This window comes from Sus scrofa, chromosome 3 (genome assembly GCF_000003025.6).
Source record: "Sus scrofa isolate TJ Tabasco breed Duroc chromosome 3, Sscrofa11.1, whole genome shotgun sequence".
NCBI classification, from domain to species: domain Eukaryota; kingdom Metazoa; phylum Chordata; class Mammalia; order Artiodactyla; family Suidae; genus Sus; species Sus scrofa.
In genome coordinates this window covers 113,103,115-113,123,134 of record NC_010445.4, presented here as the reverse complement: position 1 = coordinate 113,123,134, position 20,020 = coordinate 113,103,115, and the positions used below count along the sequence as shown (strand labels likewise).

The window sequence follows — 20,020 nt, the reverse complement described above, 5'->3', positions numbered from 1 at the left end:
CTCAGCAATACAGTAATAATGTCAGTTTCTTGGTTTTGATATTATACTACAGTTATATAAAATGTTACCAATGTAAGAAGTTGGGGGAAGTGCACATGGAATAATTTTTATATTTTCCTGGGAGTTTACAATTATTTTTTAAAAAATGAATTGATAAAATCCACTGTTAGTAAGGTTATGGGCAAGTTAGCCCTCGTATAGACTGCTGGTAGGACTGAAAACTGCTTACTGCGACCCCACCCCACCAACCCATCTCTCAATTCTGCCTTAGGAAAGGAATGTGGAAGTTACAATTAAAATTACAAATATCAGGGGCTACTGATCCAACAATCCTACTTCAATTATCCTACAGAAATAAGTCCACAAAGACTTAAGAACATGTATGCAAGGATTAACTCCAGCATTAATTATTAAGTGTCAAAGGACTGAAAATGACCTCAAAGTAAGAGAATGGTTGACCATATGTTAGGGAGGTAAACAACAGGATATGAATCAATAACAGGTACATTAACAGCAAAAGGAGCACTAAATTCCAGGTAGCATTCTAGTTAGCCCTCATAACAATCCTCTGAGGTGAGCAAAATTATTACACCATTTTTACAAATGAACAAATGAATGTATTGAGGTGTCAACCAAGCTGTTCAAAGATCACACCGTTATTAATGAAAAGTGACGAAGCCAAGATTCCAGTAGGAAGAAAACAGAAGAAGAACAGGAAAGAGACTGCTTAAAAAGAACATATAGGAGTTCCCATCATGGCTCAGCAGTTAACAAACCTGACGGGCATCCATGAGGACGCAGGTTCGATCCCTGACCTCACTTAGTGGGTTGAGGATCCAGCGCTGCCATGAGCTGTGGTGTAGGCTGGCAGCGATAGCTCTGATTCAATTCCTAGCCTGGGAACCTCCACATGCTGTGGGTGCAGCCCTAAAAAGACAAGAGACCAAAAAAAAACAAACAAACAAACAAACAACAACAACAAAAAAAAACCAACCTGTTTGGATTTTAGAAAGGCAACATTATACCATATTCTATATACCATCACCAGAGAGATTAGGGGCAGCAATCCCATAACCAAACACAGTGAAATACATGAGTATTTACTCTAAGTGGGATAAACAAAGACCACAGAAAGTTTCATGTCAGTTCAAGAGAAGTGTTGCTGACAAATGAGGTTTGATCCAAAAAGTCTGAAAAAACTTTTTCAAGCATTTTGGATTTTGGAATTATGGAAGAGAGATCACAGGCTTGTATCTACAAAGTGCTTTAGGTCAGAGAGAAAGAAACAAATAATCTCGATTAAAGCTTAGTACCTAGAACCAAACCAAAACAATACCCCAACCCAAACTCAACCGAACCAAAACAAAAAAACTCCTAAAAGTAATACTAATGAAAGTAAATGGCACACACATCTGGAGAAAAGATGTGATAACAGAGATAGAGACACCATATATCCCTTCCAAATCTGATGCAATTTTCCTTTGAAAGAAATAAGAAAATTTCAAAAACCCCACAAGATATACAGAACACTATACTGTCTGAAACAAATATTTAGATTTGATTTTAGGAAAATATAACAAGTCAGAGAATACTCAAAGTTTTATTTCTATGAATAATGAGGCAACTGCAGAGAAGAAAAATAGGCTACCCTGCCCATGATGGCAGGAATATACTTTCAAGACAAGTAACTCCAGAATGATACGATGAAATAAAAATAACTGAATAACTTGAAAGAACAGGTATCACCTGTATGAGTGATCCAACTCTGGCACTGAGGAAATCAACACTGATATAAAGTCAAGTAAATATGATATGGGGTTAAGTTCTGACACATGAAGCACACCTAAAAGATGGCCTAACTATCATAAGACAATGTAACTTCTAATTTTTCTTGTCAGTGCTCAAGAGAGAGGAGTTCAGGGGTGGGAGGCAATTCTCCTAAGGACAGGAACAAGTGCAGTGCTATAATCTTATGCTGAATCTAGTTCATGAAGGAAACATATTAAGATATTTCAGACACAAGGCCCAAGAACAGAAATAACTTCAGTCATATTGCCATCAGCCTTATTTAACTCTCTCTGCAGTAAAAGTTGTTCCTTAGCAGTAGCCAGTAGGGCTGAAAGATCTGAGGCCTGTAACACACTGCTCAGATGAAACCAACATAGTTAACTCATGAAAGGAGACAACACTGTGTGGCCAAAGAGCCAGATTTATGTATTCATACCAAGCTGAATTCAGATCTGAGTGTGGCCATGGGCTCGTGACCGTAAACACCCTTAACTTTCTCTTCTGTAAAACAGAGGAAATACCATCTACTTTGTAACTTGACTGTGCAGAATAACTTGCTCTTCCACTCCAGTTCCATTATGTTCCAGTGTTCCCTCTCTCAAGTGACAGTAATTTCACTCACCCCATCAGATCTCCATTCCGAAGCCAGAGTGACATTTTAAAAACAAGTACGATCAGGCCACCTCTGCTCAGCTTATAATTCTTATAATTAACTTATAATTCTCCTGACTTTTTGGCTTTTGTACTAGCTAATACTTCTGCTTGCAATCATAACCCTCACCTTTTCTCCTAGCAAACTCCAATGTGCTCTTCAGATTTCAGCCTTAATCCACCTTGTTTAAGGAAGCCACACCAAGGTTGTATAGAATCCAATACTTCCAAATACTTATCATTTATAACTGTATACTGTAACGAAAAAGTTTTCATTTAACACGTGACTCCACTGTGGGCCAGCCGGATTCAATGGTGGGTGACTTCATTTAAGCTCTAGGAGGCAGATCCTCTTCTTTCCTACATCCAAATCCAACAGCACACAGACCCTAGGTCCTACAAACAGTCATTCTGCAACTATGATGGATGAGCCTGAGAAAATGGAACAAAAATGAAGGAAGCAGAGCTGAGATACTGATCAAATTACCAGAGCACCTGGATCAAGTTTTTTCACTTATATCACATGATTAAATTCCTTTAATGTTTAAGCCAGTTTACATTGCATATCCTGTTGTTTACAACTGAAAATACCTCAACTGACAAAACGCCTAGGTCAAAAGCATTCATACTGACAGAGAAATGAAATGGATACAGAAGAAAAGTATAGGAAAATATTCAGAGGTAACAACTCTCACCTACCAATCAGAAAATATTTTGTTTATGAATCAATAAGGTATACCGAATGATGTAAGAAGAGGTAACATCCTACTAAACCTGTACAGACTAACTCAAGTAGCCAAGATAATCAGAAATATTTATCTAAATTTTTTTCTAAATCTTGAATTTCAAGGATTAGAAAGAATCAAGCTGAGATTTAGGCATGAAAAGTAAAAGTGGCAGAATGAATTACTATTTTTATTTCATCATTCACTCCCTCTATCATGCCATGCCACCTTACAGGAAATAAAATATATTTCCCTGTCCCATTGACATTGCATTTGGCCATAAGGCTTGATTTTGTCAATGAAATGATAACAAAGGACAGAAACAGAGGCTAACACATGCTTGGATAGTTTGGCTTACTCCTAACTGCTATGAGAGCAGCCACTGATTCCAAAGGAACAGAGAACAACCCACAGCTTAGAGCCAAGCCTGGGCAACAAAAACTGAACCCCAGCTCATCTAAAGACATAAGGAAGAAAAGGAACTATTTGTTGTTATAAACCACTGAAATTACAACTGTTAAGCAACAAAGACTGACCAATAAGCCCTAACATCTGCTTTCTTAGCAATACTCAATACCAAAGACAATAAAGTTCTTAAGAAAAGTTAGCAAAAAAATTTATATTGAGCCAAGATGTCATTCAAAGAAGCAATAGATATTATTAAGCCCATGGGAACTAAGGGAAAGATCCCCCATAAACTTAAATCCAGCCCACAAAGAAATGCTCCAAAATAAAAAAAGTTCAGGAATGGAGAAAATGGTTTCAAGGGGAGGGGGGGAAAAAAAAAGTGAACAGTTGCAATTATGGTACTATAAGAGAAATGCAAATACCTTCTTTTTTTTTTAACTTTCATTTAAAAAATGACAACACATCTTCAGAATTTTTCTATTTTCTTTTCTCTCAACTTTATTTAGGAACTAATATCCTAAATGAAATATATTAATAATCTTCAGCGAAAAAAAATAGTATAACAATTTTCTTAGTTTCTTCAATTAACGCAATAAACAATGTATTCCTAGTTAGTGAATTCAGGGTGTTTTTCCAGCATACATTTTTGTCATTACTGACTGACTTTTTTGATTATCAGGAATCATTTTTAAAAAAATATTAAACAGTCCAAAATATACAAATAAATTATTAAAACAACATAGCTTCTGAGAGTAAGTAAGCCTCTTTTTCAAAATCACTTCCTTTGTCACGAGGCATGCAATTAAAAGCAAAAAGACAACAGCAGGTAGGGAGAAGGGGGACTGTACACAGACTGAAGTGAAAGATTTCCAAAGAGAAAAGACACATGGAATATCAAGGTGTTTGTTGATCAAGTATAAGAAGAGACCTACTCAAGGGAGTTCCCATCGTGGCGCAGTGGTTAACAGTTCCGACTGGGAACCATGAGGTTGCGGGTTCGATCCCTGGCCTTGCTCAATGGGTTGAGGATCTGGCATTGCCATAAGCTGTGGTGTAGGTTGCAGACGCGGCTCGGATCTGTCATTGCTGTGGCTCTGGCGTGGGCTGGTGGCTACAGCTCTGATTGGACCCCTGGCCTGGGAACCTCCATATGCCATGGGAAGTGGCCCTAGAAAAGGCAAAATACAAAAAAAAAAAAAAAAAAAAAAAAAAAGAAGAGACCTACTCAAGAAGAGTGAGTCACAGATGTCCATGAAAGCAAAAAATGGGGACACTTACATGCAACATTTAAAGATCAAGAGGAAAGCCAAAGATGAAGAAGCTAGGAGGATCTGGTGGTTTTAGAATGAGTATGTTTAGCTCATATCACCAAAACTTTCAGTTATTCAATAGAGTACTGAAATAGGGGGAAAATTAGCTTTTTGCTTGAAGAATATTAATATAAAAGCAATCATGGAGTTTCCGTCATGGCGCAGTGGTTAACGAATCCGACTAGGAACCATGAGGTTGCGGGTTCGGTCCCTGCCCTTGCTCAGTGGGTTAACGATCCGGCGTTGCCGTGAGCTGTGGTGTAGGTTGCAGACGCGGCTCGGATCCTGCGTTGCTGTGGCTCTGGTGAGGCCAGTGGCTACAGCTCCAATTGGACCCCTAGCCTGGGAACCTCCATATGCCACGGGAGCGGCCCAAGAAATAGCAAAAAGACAAAAAAAAAAAAAAAAAGCAATCATGATGTTTTGATGGTAACCTGAAAAGCTTGTTACATGTAAGTATATTTTCCAGTAGAATTAACAAAGGCTTTATAAGCCTATGATAGAAGTTACATATTAAAATTTACCTTTAAAGTGTATTTGGTAAATGATTCTTTATATCTCAAATCTGTTTAGGCATCCATGGTTAAGACTTCTCTTAACCCTGTTAACAGAAAGCAAAGTGCTACTTTCTACTTAAGAAATAGAATAAATGATTATAGTAGAAAATACTAATTAGAATAAGAAGACTCTCATCATACTGATATGAATAGTGAACAAATCAATGAATGGGGGAGAATTCCTTGCAGCATAATTCCAACTAATGGGTAAAGAAGAAATGATGGAATTAGAAAATCACATGTGGCCGCCACACTGCAGGCTATTATCAGTGGAGGCTGTAGTGGACATACTCTAAAATGACCCCCAAATACTCCCCTGCCACTTCCTGGAACTCATACCCTCTCCACCTTCCCCCTGATGTAGGTAGGACCTGTAACTTGCTTCTAACCAATAAAATACAGCAGAGGGGATGGAAAGTGACTACAGTACAAAAGACTGACATATCTTTACAAGGTTGACTCTCCCTTGCTGGCTTTATTCTTGCAGGGTGCCTCTTCCCTGCTGGCTTTGAGGAAGCACAAAGGTTGGGGAGGCCCAAGTGGCAAAGAACTCAGGGCAGCCTCTAGCCAACTGCCAGCTGGAAACTGAGGCACCTCATTCTGAATAACCCCAAAGATCTGAATCCTGCCAACAACCATATAGTTTAGAAGTGGCTCCTTCTCCAATTAAGCCGTCAGATAAGAACCCAGTCCTGGTCAACACCTTGGCTACAGCCTTGCAGAGAACCCAGTAAAGCCATGCCCAGACTCCTTACACACAGAAATTGAGATAATAAATGTGGGTTGTTTTAAACTCCAAAATCTATGATAATGGTAAGCAGCAACAGATAACTAACAATGAGAGGCTAAGACTAGTGGGCAAAGATACAATGAGAAACAAGATATTTACGTAGTCTCAAAGCATCTCCCCTCCCACAAGATACATATTAATTACAAAGGGGGAAAATTATACCCTTATAGTGTAGAAACTTGGCAGACATCACACAAACTAAGGACTAAGGGATCAGAATAATCAATACCAATAATGGGATAAACTGAAATCACATGCCTCTTGATATAATGTGGTGAAAATGACACACCACTTCTGTGCCATTCCTGCCAAAAAGGCACAACCTGAATCTAATCATGAGTAAACGTCAGGCACTTCAAAATTGAGGGACAGATTACAAAATACTCTGAACTTGCTAAAAGTGTCAAGGTCATGAAAGACAAAGGCTAAAAGAATGTTCCCACATTAAAGAAGGCCATAAAGACACATGACAACTAAATGCAAGTGCAATGTGATCCTGGATTCAAACATCAGAAGAATTACCAAATTTAAATAAAGTCTGCTGAATACAAAGTAATGTTATGTTAATATCCTGACTTTGAGAGTTGCACTGTGGTTATGTAAAAGAACACACCTGCCTTTAGAAATTATACTTCAGTGTTTAAATGTGAATGGGGCATCATGTCTACAATTTTTCCTGGTGATATAAAAAAAGAAAGTGGAAGTTTCTGCAAGTACACAATTCTTACATTTAAAGTAAAAATAAGTGAACCAGCACCGAGTACAGCTAAATGATATGGTCTCTCATTTCCTAGCGCACATACACTATAATATCATTGAACGTAAAATTAACGTTTCCTCCCACCAGAGAGATGAGGCAAGTTGGCACAATTTTTAAATGTGCAGTAATGTAAAAAACTTAGCCACATTTCAAGTGTGCTTGCTCTCAATTCAGAAACAAAATTAAAAACTCAGGTTTAGAACTTACACTTCCTAATTTGTCAGTGAACAATCCTCCTGGATTACAAGAATATACTCAAAAATGCAGTAGCACTTGAAGCAAAATATTTATTCTAAATGTTTTATGATTTTTGCACAATTTTTAGATTTTTATTTATTTATTTTGTCTTTTTAGGGCCGCACTTCGACATATGGACGTTCCCAGGCTAGGGGTCGAATCGGAGCTGTAGTCACCAGCCTACTCCACAGCTACAGCCACAGCCACAGCCACAACGCCAGATTCGAGCCGCGCCTGCAACCGATGCCATAGTTCACCGCAACGACAGCTCCTTAACCCATGGAGCGAGGCCAGGGATCAACCTCATGGTTCCCAGTCAGATTCGTTTTCGTTTCCGCTTCACCACGATGAGAACTCTTTTTCTTTTTTTTGCACTTTTTTTTAAAAACTAAGAGATCTCTTCTAAAAATTAACTGATAACCCTTCCCATAATCATGCCAATTTCTTCACTGAAAGTCTGAACATTTTCACCGTTTTCTTTCATTTTTAGTTTCTTTCTGGAGCTTAATAAAATTGTAAGTGGAGTCTGCAAAAGTGTTAACAAATACACAAGGCCCATCAACTCTCAGTAAAGACCTTTAGCTTGCTTTATCTCGTCTACAGCTCTCCTAATTCTAAAGGACTCTACTGGCATTCTTAAAGAATTTACTCACTTGTTACACCAACTCTACATCATCACATAATAAATAGGCAGAAATTTTAAAAATGCATACTCATATTCTTCTACAACCTTCTATCACTGCCTAGATTTAAAATTTAAGAGGACAAAATAAATACTACCTCTTACAAAAATTTAAGAACTATCTTGTCATCCCTCCTACCTCAGGCAAATGTTCTATTATTTCCTACTAATAAAATACGGCGGTTGTTTCTTTCACATTAGATAAAAATGTACCCTACGCAAAAGTAGCAAAAAAGTCCTACAACTTTACTGCAGTATGGATAACATAAAAATTACCACCTCCACCACTCCTAAGTGAACAGTTCACTTCCACTTGAACACATTCACACTGTTATGCAACTAAGCTCCAGAACCATCCTCACCTTGCAAAACTGAAACTACATCCATCAGACTCCCCATTTCCCCCCCACGCCAGTCCCTGGCAACCACCCTTCTACTCTCTGTCTCTATAAATATGACTTACACTTACTCCAGGCCCCTCGTGTAAGTGAAATCGTGTAATATTTGTCCTCTTGTGTCAGGTTTATTTCATAGACTATGTCTTGGAAGATCAGCCATGTTGTAGTATATATTAGAATTCCCTTAAGGCTGAAAATGTTCCACTGAATATATATGCCACATTCTGTTTATCCATTCATTGTCGATTAGCATTTGAGTTGTTTCCATTTTTGTCTATTGTGAATAATGTTGCTATAAACACCGGTGTAAAACCATGTATTCAGGTCTTTGCTTTCTATTCTTTTGTGTAGATACCCAGAAGTAGAACTCCCGGATCAAATAAAATCCTACAACTTTTTTTTGTTTTTTTTTGCTTTTTAGGGCTGCACCCATGGCACATGGAGGTTCCCAGGCCAGGGGTCAAATCAGAGCTACAGAGGCCTGCCTATGCCACAGCCACAGCAATGCCAGATCTGAGCCACATCTTTGACCTATACCACTGCGCACGGCAACATTGGATCCTTAACCCACTGAGCGAGTCCAGGGAAAATCCTACAACTTTTAATCATTCTTTACCTTACTCTCACTTTATGTAGCCATCTCTCAGGTACAAACATCTACAAACCAGAATCAGATAAAATCCACAGGCTGACAGAGAGCTTCGTAGATTATCTAGTCCATTTACCTACAGATGCTTATATCTCCTCCTAAAAACATAAAGCGGTAATCATCCAGTCTTTCACACAAACATATAATGTAGTAAAGACTCATTATGTCCTCAAACACTTCCAATGATTCATAAATTCTTCTTTAGGCCAAATACATCTTCTTCTAGCTCCAACTATTAGTCTTGATTTTATGCTATAAATCAGTGGTTATCACGGTGGAAAAACCTGAGAGGATCTTTTCTTCCCTCTCTGTGATTTTCTCTACTGCCTGAATTTGCCAAAATGACCTTGCAATAAACTACTTTGGTGGGGGGGGTAACATTTCTTCAGTAATTCATATAACAGTACTTCAAACTCTTCAAGTACTTTAAAACTCTTCATGAAACAGTGAAGTCTACTTTTTCAGATTTTTGGTCTCTCTTCTCCTCACTGGCGTCCCCTCCTGCAACAAAGCTAAAGAAATTTAATACAGTAAACTTTTACAATCCATCTTCAAAATTCACCAGAGTCCTACAACATTTATTATCCCCAAAAAAGCTTTAAGGGACTGCAGCACTTTAATTTATTTAATCCTAGAGATATCTCACCTTGCATTAGAGTACCCTGATTTATCTCTAGTTTAATTCCAATCTCTTGTTCATTTTTCTGTACTCCCTCCTACAGAATAGCCTTGTCAAAACTAGGCCATAATCAGCTTCCCTATTCCTGACTCAACCATTATGCATTCTATATTTATCCTTCAAAGCTCACTCCGGGAATTTCATAGGATTAAATAACAGACTCAGACTTTCAAGGCTAAAAGAAATGTAAAGTTATCTAGTTCCCCAAACAGGCCCTTTTTCAGATCAATTTTAAACGTAAAAAGATAATAAACTTAAAAGAATCTTTTTTTTTTTTCCTTTTTACAGCCACACATGCAATCTATGGAAGTTCCCAGGCTAGGGGTCAAATTGGAGCTGCAGCTGCCAGCCTATGCCACAGCCATAGCAACACAGAATCCATGCTGCATCTACAACCTACATCCTCACAGACACTATGCTGGGTTCTTAAACCACTGAGCCACAATGGGAACTCCGAGAATCTCTCACTCACATGATAGACATATATCTACACACACTGTAATCATTATTCGCAAACTAAAAAAAAAATAATTAGCAGCACCATATAATTTTAAAACCAAAAACTGATTTTGTGGCATGCTTACTTTACAGACCATACAAAACAAAACTGAACTCAACAGCACCCTTAGAATGAAAAACAGTGAGTTTAGAAATCATTACATTAGTAGTCTTGATAGGTTTTATATTCACTAAAAATTTTTGTATTCTTACAAAACTCATTAAAATCTTTTGCTTGCTTTCTCTTGGTCATATACAACCAGTTCTTCCAATGAGAAGTTCATTTTGCTTAACAACTATTTTAACTTTTAAAAAAGAAATAAGACCAAAAAATAATAAAAAAATAAAAAAGAAATAAATGTAGTTTTTAAAAAATAACACCTGGGAGTTCCCATCGTGGCACAGTGGTTAACGAATCCGACTAGGAACCATGAGGTTGCAGGTTGGATCGCTGGCCCTGCTCAGTGGGTTAAGGATCCTGTGTTGCTATGGCTGTGGCGCAGGCTGGCAGCTGCAGCTCCGATTTGAGCCCCAGCCTGAGAACTTCCATATGTCACACATGTAGCCAAAAAAAAAAAAAAAAAAAAAAAAAAAACCAACAACAACCCACAAAAATGAAGACAGCAGGAGAGGAAATGACAACCGTTATGTTTAAATACAATAAAAAGCAGCATCTGACTCATCTATACTTTAGTGAATCAGTTTCTTTAAACTACCTCCCTCACCCCAAAACATGCCAGGAAACAAGTGGAAATAAAACCACTGAAGAGAGGATAAAAAGGTATGCAGGAAAACTTTTAAACAGGCATTTTTGGGGAAGGAGGCCCAGTTGGGACCACAAAATGAGAAGTCTGGATGAATGGAGTAGTGAAAGGGCACAAAATAAATAAATAAGAGTAATCCAGGAATACCATGGAGAAAAAGGTCAAAGGGAAAAAAAAAAAAAGATCCTTGACAAATTATGCTTATATTCTCTATCCTTTTAACATTTCACCATAAATCTTCATTCTCTTTAACTTCCAATTGTAGTCTTTTTTCCCCATTATTGTTTTTTAAAAAGCATGGTTTGTCCATTACCAGTAAGATGTGAGCAAAACTGCTTTAAAAGGGGAGGGGGAAGAAAAGCATCCAGTGTTTCCATGCTTTATTTTAAAGTAAATGCATGGAACATAAAGTACTTGACTCTTATCTTAGTCCACCGCCATCTCCACTATCAGTTCACCACAGCATACTGCTTTTCAATCTTCTAAGAAATAAGACAAACACAGCACTTCTTAGAAAGGTCACTGTAACTACTGCAAATAAAGAAATAACAACTACCTTTATTTCAGCTGATCAGGATGCTAACATTTCATAACTGGCTGGGCCAAATTCCTAAACAACGTATGTCTCTGAACGAAAGAGGTGTAGAGGGTTGCATGTGAGGACATGTTATTTGAGGTAAAAGAATTAGTGAGGAAAACAGAAACTGAAAATAAAATATTTGTCCATATAAAAGCTATGGAAAGAGTCCTAAAAGAAAAGAGCTGGAGAAGGCAAAAAATTTAATGGATTTGATTAAGTACACCAAAAAATAAGAATTGGCTGTAATTCTCTATCTTTGCCCTATTTGGTATTTACTGTTCATTTAGCAATACAGTTTATACATCTAAAAACCCATGCTACTGATTACAATTGTTTTTGCTTTTGAACAAGAGCTGCCAGGCTTGACACAGCCAGTTTGGTTGAAAGATTCAGTTTTTAAGTAGTCAACTGATTCAAGAATTTTACCCATTACTAGCATTTTTCCAACTCACGGAAATAACTTAGGAGTTACAGTAAAGCTCATACAGTTAAACGGCTTTGACTGCGAGTATCTTCCCCTAAGCCTCAAAATAACGACTAAAATAGGAAAGGCAAGTTAGCACCAGCAAGTGGGATCAGACCACAAGAAGCGGCCCAGGATCAGACCACAAGAAGCGGCCCAGCCCAGGAAGCCTCTTTGTCCTCCTGGGCCTGGGACTACTAGAGCTCCGCTCTGCGTAAGATGCGGAGCAGCCCAGTGGTGCTAGCAGTGGGAATGGGAGAATCCCCCATCTCAAGCATCTGGCCCAGGAAGGTGGGGCCAGATCTGTCCTCACAGGCTGGAGACTACCTTTTCCCTACATCAAGAGGCATCAGATAGCCTGGTCTGTGGGAACTCCTCCCACTCTCTCAGAAAGAAGCAACAGAGATCAGTGAGAGCTTCTGTACAACCAAATAAAACAAGACCAAAATAACATAGCAAAGGCTTTAAAAATTAAATTATCGAACCGCAGTCCACCAAAGATGTCCAGGACTCACACAGTAAACCAAGCAGTGTGAATGCCTGTTAAAATAAAATATTTAAATTTAATAGCACCCAACTTCTCTAACATAACAGCTAAAATATCCAAAATTCAACAGAAAAATCACCTGTCATATCAAAAATACCAGGAAAATCACAAGCTGAATGAGAGAAGACAATCAACTGATGCCAACATTGAGACAGACATTGCAATCTTGAGAATTTAAAACAGCTATCATAAAAAGTTCAATAAACATAAATTCTCTGGAAACAAATGAAAACAGAGCAAATATTAGAAAAGAAACAGAAGTTAGAAAAATAAGTGAATAGAAGTTACAGCACTGAAGAGTTTCCTTGTGGTTCAGTGGGTTAAGGATCCAGCACTGTCACTGTGGTGGATCCACTTGCTGCTGTGGGTACAGGTTTGATCCCTGGTCTGGGAACTTCCACGTGCATAAGGTGAGGCCAAAAAGAAAAAGTTACAAAACTGAAAAGCACAGTAAGAAGTTAAAAACTTTATAATAGAGTGAAGATGACAGAGAATAGAATCAATGACCTTAATGCCAGATCAATAAAATTTACCTGATGTGAACAAGAAAAAATAAAGACTGAAAAAAATTTAACAGAACTTCAAAGAGTTGTGGGATAGTAACAAAGATTCAGAGATATCCTGTGGCTCATCAGGTTACCAACCCAACTAGTATCCATGAGGATGCGGGTTCGATCCCTGGCCTTGCTCAGTGGGTTAAGGATCTGGTATTGCCATGAGCTCTGTGGTGCAGGTCACAGAAAAGACTTGGATACCATATTGCTGTGTCTGTAGTGCAGGCCAGCAGCTGCAGCGGCTCCAATATCACTCCTAGCCTGGGAACTTCCACAAGCCTGCTGCCTTAAAAAAAAAAAAAAAAAAAAAAAAAAAGGCAAAGCACACACACATACAAACACACAAAAAACTATGTTTACAAGAAATTAATTTCAAATGCAGAGAGACTACATCAATGATATATTACTGGTAGGAATGTAAAATGGTTCAATCTACCAGAAAGCAGTGTGGAAGTTTCTTTAAAACCAAACATGTACCTACCACAGAACTCAGCAATCACACTTTTAGGCATTTATCTCATAGAAAGGAAAATGGGGAGTTCCTGTTGTGGCGTAGTGGTTAACAAATCCGACTAGGAACCATGAGGTTGCGGGTTCGATCCCTGCCCTTGCTCAGTGGGTTAAGGATCCGGCATTGCCATGAGCTGTGGTGTAGGTCGCAGACGAGGCTCGGATCCTGCATTGCTGTGGCTCTGGCATAGGCTGGCGGCTACAGCTCCGATTAGACCCCTAGCCCGGGAACCTCCATATGCCGCAGGAGCGGCCCAATAAATGGCAAAAAAAAAAAAGAAAGGAAAATGTATGTCTACACAAAACCATGTAAACAAATTTTCATAGAAACGCCATTTGTAATAGTGAAAAACTGGAAACAATCCAGTGGTCATTCAACAGGTGAACTGTTAAGCAAACTGTGGCAGATCCATGCTGTATGACTACTCAGCAATAAAAAGGAATGAAATACTGACACATACAACAACTTAGGTGAATCTACAGGGAACTATGCCAAAAAAAAAAAAAAAGCCAATCCCAAATGGTTACATATTATATATGATTCCATTACTATGAATTCCTGAAATGACATCCTTAGAGACAGGAAGAACAGATTAGTGGTTTCCAGGGATGAGGTAGCACTGGGGAGTTAGGTGGAACCATGACAGGGATTCTCTTGCCGATCAAACTTCTTTACTTTGACTGTGGTGGTAGATACATGAATCTTTATGTGTGCTAAAACTGCATAAAGTCAAAGAGAGCTTCACACATATGCATGCCCCCGCCCTCCCACGAATACAAATAAAAGCAAATGAATTGTATCAAAAGCAGTATTCTGGTTGTCATACTGTATTGTGGTACTGCATACTGTTACCATTGAGAGAATCTGTTAAAAGGGTTAGTTCTTAAAACTGCTTGTCAATTATATTTTTCTTTGTATCCTTATCTTCTAACAGTATTCTCTATCTTCTAACTTTATACTCTTTTATAAAGTTTTTATACTTTGCACTCTTATTTTCTACCTATATATTCTCTCTTCTAGAGAGAATGTGCAATCTTGCTTTGGGGAACTATGCCTTAACCCACTGGAAACAGTCTTTGTAGGACTGTCCATCAAGATGTCTCACTACCCCTGGACACAGGGCCAGCCAGGTTCACTCTTCCTTGAATTTTTGACCTTGAGCAGAGCAGACAGACTAATGCATCCCAGCTGGAGTGCCTTGATGAGCCCATCAGTCAGTTGGAGCTACCTGATCTCTGCAGTTGCCTTCATTCTCTTAATTTCAGAGCCTTTTTTCCTTTGAGCCTGTGACCTACCCTACATTCTTCAAATAAATCCCATTTTGCTTAAGTTATTCACATTTAGTTCCTATTGTTTGTACCTAAAGAATCTAATCAAATATAAGTCCCTACCTCAAAAAATAACCAAAAAAAAGTTCTTACCTAATTTAAAAAATTAATTATAATTTTTAATCTTTGTATGACCTGGATTAAGGTGTCCTCCATAAACTAATACTCAAAAATGAATAGGTTCTTGCAAACAAACTTAATGGAATGCAAATTTAACTGGAGTTAAAAACATTTACTAAGCTCTAACTAAAAGCCAAGTACATCATGTCCAAGTGAAATGAAAACACATGAATATGGTTCCTACTGTCAAATCTCACAGACAAGTGAGAAAATTATAATAATTATCTATAATATAACATGGGAACTGCTATAAAAGAGGTGTGTCTAAAATGTTATGTCAACACAGACAAAAAGCCAATTCAGTAAAGATCCAGACTATGAATTTCAACCTGTTCTGGGTCTGGTTTTAAATAAATGTCATTCCCTTAAAGGATTTACCAATATTCTCTCTCACTCGGTAAGGGCACAAACATACATTTTCAATCTTACAGCCAAAAAAGCAAGTGTTAGCTCACACATTTCCAATCTCTTAGATACTTTCATTATTCATCTGTAGAATACTAGGTATCCCAATGCTAGAAAGTCAAATGATGATTTTAATAAAACTAAATGTAGACTTGGTTTCTAAAAGTATGACCAAACAATGATTATTACAAACTGAAATAAAAAAACCCCACATATAACCAATACCAAAAAAAAAAAAAAATCATGTATTACCAATATTTACATAGTAATATCACTCTTATTTAGTTTCCAGACTAATTATTTCATTTTATAAAGTAACAATCATGCATCCAAAGAAATTTTAATTAAAATTCTAAAAGAGTACTTTATAATTGTATAATAGTTCTTTAGAATAAAGTAATTCTTACCTTCTGGAGTTGGAATGCACCCCAAGAAAATGAAAAGAGGAAAAAAAAGAGCTTTTAATTTTTCTTTACAAAGCAACAATAAAGCCCAAGAATAAACTCTCCCTTCTCCTCCCAACAATATCCACAATTCTTCAAATTAGTACCCTTCCCTCCTTAGCTACATAAAACATTAATTTCGTCTTTAGAGTTTATACGTTACCCCCAAACATCAGTGTCTAAAAACACATCAACTAAACAGTCTAAACCATTTCAGGTAACAATTGTAGTGCCTTAATTGTGGGCAGAGTAAAACTATTATAGCAGCCTAGAATTAAATGTGGATACCATGAATATTTCCCATTCTTTAATATTCTTCCCATGCATTTCAATTTCAAGGAGCCATCATAAAGCCATCAGCTATAAACTCTAAAGGTTTATTAGCTTCCCTTTGGTCCATAATGGAACTCATTATGAAGCTGAATAACAACAAATTAGAATACTTCTTTCTGTTAATATCCAAGCATTTTGTGTGTGTTTATTTTTTCATAATTAATCCTTTTGACATCCCTCCAAGGTTTCTGGGCTTAAAAGCAGACTGCAATTAGCAGAGAAAAAACACAGGTCCAACTAAAAGGTATCAGCAAACCTTAGATAAAATATGGTATCAATTTAATTCATAAAGTTCTTTCTTCTTCTTTTTTTCTTTTGGTCTTTTTAGAGCTGTACTCGTGGCATATGGAGGTTCCCAGGCTGGGGGTTGAATAAGAGCTACAGCTGCCAGCCTACACTACAGCCATAGCAACCCAGGATCCGAGCTGAATCTGTGACCTACACCACAGTTCAGGGCAATGCCAGATCCTTAACCCACTAAGTGAGGTCAGGGATAGAACCACATCCTCATGGAGCCTAGTCAGGTGCGTTAACCACTGAGCCACGAAGGGAACTCCCAATATTCTTTACTCTTAAACTGAGCTCTTTCTAGTGAAATCACCTCAAAGCAATTTGGTCTGACAACGAGTCAAAATACCTGCTCTGTAGGGACAATGATGATTTCTGCTGAAAAGTAGTGGAGAATGTTGACTTCATTTCCCTTGCTATATAATTTATATAAGGTGAGGTGAGAAAAAATTCAATAATTGGATTAGTTTTGGTGTGAGGTGAGCTAAAATATACTTAACTACCATGTGAAGGAGAATATTTGTTCAGAAGTAAATGAGTCTAATACTAATCATTTGGACTCCTCCAAAGAAGTAAAGGTTTCATCTGGCAAATGTTTACTGAGCATGATTTTTGCTAGATGGTTCCCAGAGATCTTTACAATTCCAACTCTAAAGGAGCTTGCCTGGGATACAAGACTGAAACATAAGAACTCCCTGCTAGATAATTTTGAGCTCTGCAAGACAACAATGTAAAGATCTATTTAAATGTTCAGTTAGGTTAAGTTCTTTACAAATGTACTAGTCCTTTCATAAGCCAAGTTATTGTAATGGCTGGGGTTTTTACTTCAAATTCTTCCAAAGAGCAATTTACAGTTAGCTAACAACTAACCTAATGTTATGTTAGCACATGGTGTCAGTTTTACTTGAAAAACAAAACAGCAAATATACTGGTCAGAAGGGTAGGGAGAATTCTAGATGTAGAGGGAGTACATACTGAAAAGAACAAAAGTAAACAGTAAGCCTGAGTTTCCAGTCTCACTGAGCTCATTGTACTACCCTGGCCAATTCTCAGTCTCCAGGGGCCTTAATTCTTCACTAATAAAATGACATATAACTATGATATCTTAGTTATCTTTTCCAGGTATATCATTCTATGACTGGTTTGGAAAAAGAGGTTAGGGAGGGAGAGGAGGATGAGGAATGCAGAAAAGACTACCCATTTGGGGGTATTATTAATCAGAGGCTGCAGCAGAACTAGATACTTCACTTGTAAGGAATGCACATCCAAGTCATCTGCTTGTCCCCAAACCTACCGATACCACTGTACAACTAGCACTTAAGAGGATTCCAAGTCTTTTTCCATAAAGAACCAATGCTTTGAAATACTTCCTGACTTGTTTCAAAGTTGACAAATAAATAATGATCAACCTAACTTAAATGCTAGGCAGTTGGCTATGCACATTTATTAGCTGCAGGCCTTATTCACCCAAACCAATTTTATGGTATAAGAGATTCAAATTCACACATCTGAATCTGACCAAAATTACTAATTATTACATATCATGAACTCTTGGGAGCATTCATGAATGGTCTAATTCAGTAAATACTGAATCTGTGAGTGATAAATTCATGACCAGCCAGAATCTTTCTAATTTCTCTTTCCTCCTCTGCTCATCAGTGGAAAGAGGGAAAAACAAAAACAAAAAACCTAGTAAGGAGTTCCTGTCATGGCGCAGTGGTTAACAAATCCGACTAGGAACCATGAGGTTGCGGGTTTGATTCCTGCCCTTGCTCGGTGGGTTAATGATCCAGCGTTGCCGTGAGCTGTGGTGTAGGTTGCAGACGCAGCTCGGATCCCAAGTTGCTGTGGCTCTGGCGTAGGCGGGCAGCTACAGCTCTGATTAGACCCCTAACCTGGGAACCTCCATGTGCCGTGGGAGCGGCCCAAGAAATGGCAAAAAGACAAATAAATAAATAAATAAATACTTACTTTAAAAAAAAAAGCAAAAACCAAATAAAAAAATAGGGTCTTAGGAAATGAGTACTATTTTCTTCTTTCCTAAAAATTTGTTCTCCATTAGCTGATATAAGAAGAGTCAAGATGACACAGCTAATAGGATGAGCAAAACTGGGGTGGGGGGAGTATTAAAAGCAATGGCTACTTTAGAAGGAAAGTGTGAAGTCCTCAACTTAATGCTGTGAAAGTACATTTGTGAACAATAACGGCAGCCACAGCTGATGGAGGGGAAAATTTGTTGTAGTAAGAAAGAAAGAAGTAGTAACAGGTGCTAACAGTTCTAAGGATTAGCAGTAATGGTCTCAAAGTACAGAAACACTTGATTTCCTATGTTTTACCAACAGCACGTATGCCTCATGTCTATGTTTAGCTTCTCTATTTTTAAAAATAAAGCAGAATATCCAAATTGTACACAAACAGTCCCTTATCTATGGATACATACCGGAATGCTGAAGTAATAAAATGCCTGAAATTTACCCTCAAACAGTCTGGGATCAGAGGACTATTTATAATTTATGCTGGAGAAAACATACTTTTGTTTGAGTTTGGAATTTTCTAAAGTAAAACTTTTTTTGTCTTTTCAGGGCTGCACCTGAGGCATACAGAGGTTCCCAGGCGAGGGGTCCAACTGGAGCTATTGTTGCCGACCTCCGCCACAGCCACAGCAACACCAGATCCAAGCCATGTCTGGGACCTACACCACAGCTCACGGCAATGCCGGATCCTCAACCCACCGAGCAAGGCCAGGGATCGAACTCGCAACCTTATGGTTCCTAGACAGATTCATTTCCACTGCGCACAACAGGAACTCCTAAAGTAAAACTTTATATTAAAAAAAACTGTCCTCAGTTCTTAGCTTATAAACCTAGATATGTAACATAAGTTAAATATGATCACAGAAGAATGTATTTTTAGATTCTATAAAATACCTGGAACTATTTAATCATCAATGTCCAAAACAGGTATTAGATACTGGTCTCTGAAAATAGATACCTGCTCTAAAGCTCCAATCACTGCTACCTTTTATGCTGTCTTGACATGTATAACAAAACCACTCCCCACATTTGAACACCTACCCTCACCCCTCATGAAGTTCAAAACTTTTTCTGAATCCACAAAACATACTCAATGAATTCTTTACTTAACCAACCCTCTTCACTCCTCAGTTCCTTCTCTCTATGGTAAATGGCGGCTGTTCAATCAGGAAGTCTAGAAATGATTTTTTATTTTCTCCTTCCTTATACCTCCCACATCCAATCACTGAAACATTATCTCAAGTTTATCTATTCTCTCCAGTCCTACTTACCTTCAGCTTAATCCAAACCACCACCACATCTGGCGTAATCTAGTAAAACAGCCTCTTTAGTAGTCTCCTTAATCCCCTCAACTTGTAACTATAGTCTATTCTTCATACATTGTATTTAACTAAAAATATATCAGACTACATATCATCTTGTAATTATCAGATGTGCATGTTTAGGGTAGGTTTATTATTTCCATTTGAGGACTGACTACATATTCAGACAGAGCAGCAATTAAACCTTTAACCATGTC

General features: G+C 37.9%; 1 protein-coding gene across 3 annotated transcripts in view; it reads right to left on the bottom strand.

The window, feature by feature from the left end:
* The window catches only part of ASXL2 (additional sex combs like 2, transcriptional regulator), a 140,022-nt gene that overhangs the window by 61,675 nt on the left and 58,327 nt on the right, over nucleotides 1-20,020 (bottom strand). The gene's annotated exons all lie outside the window — the stretch shown is intronic.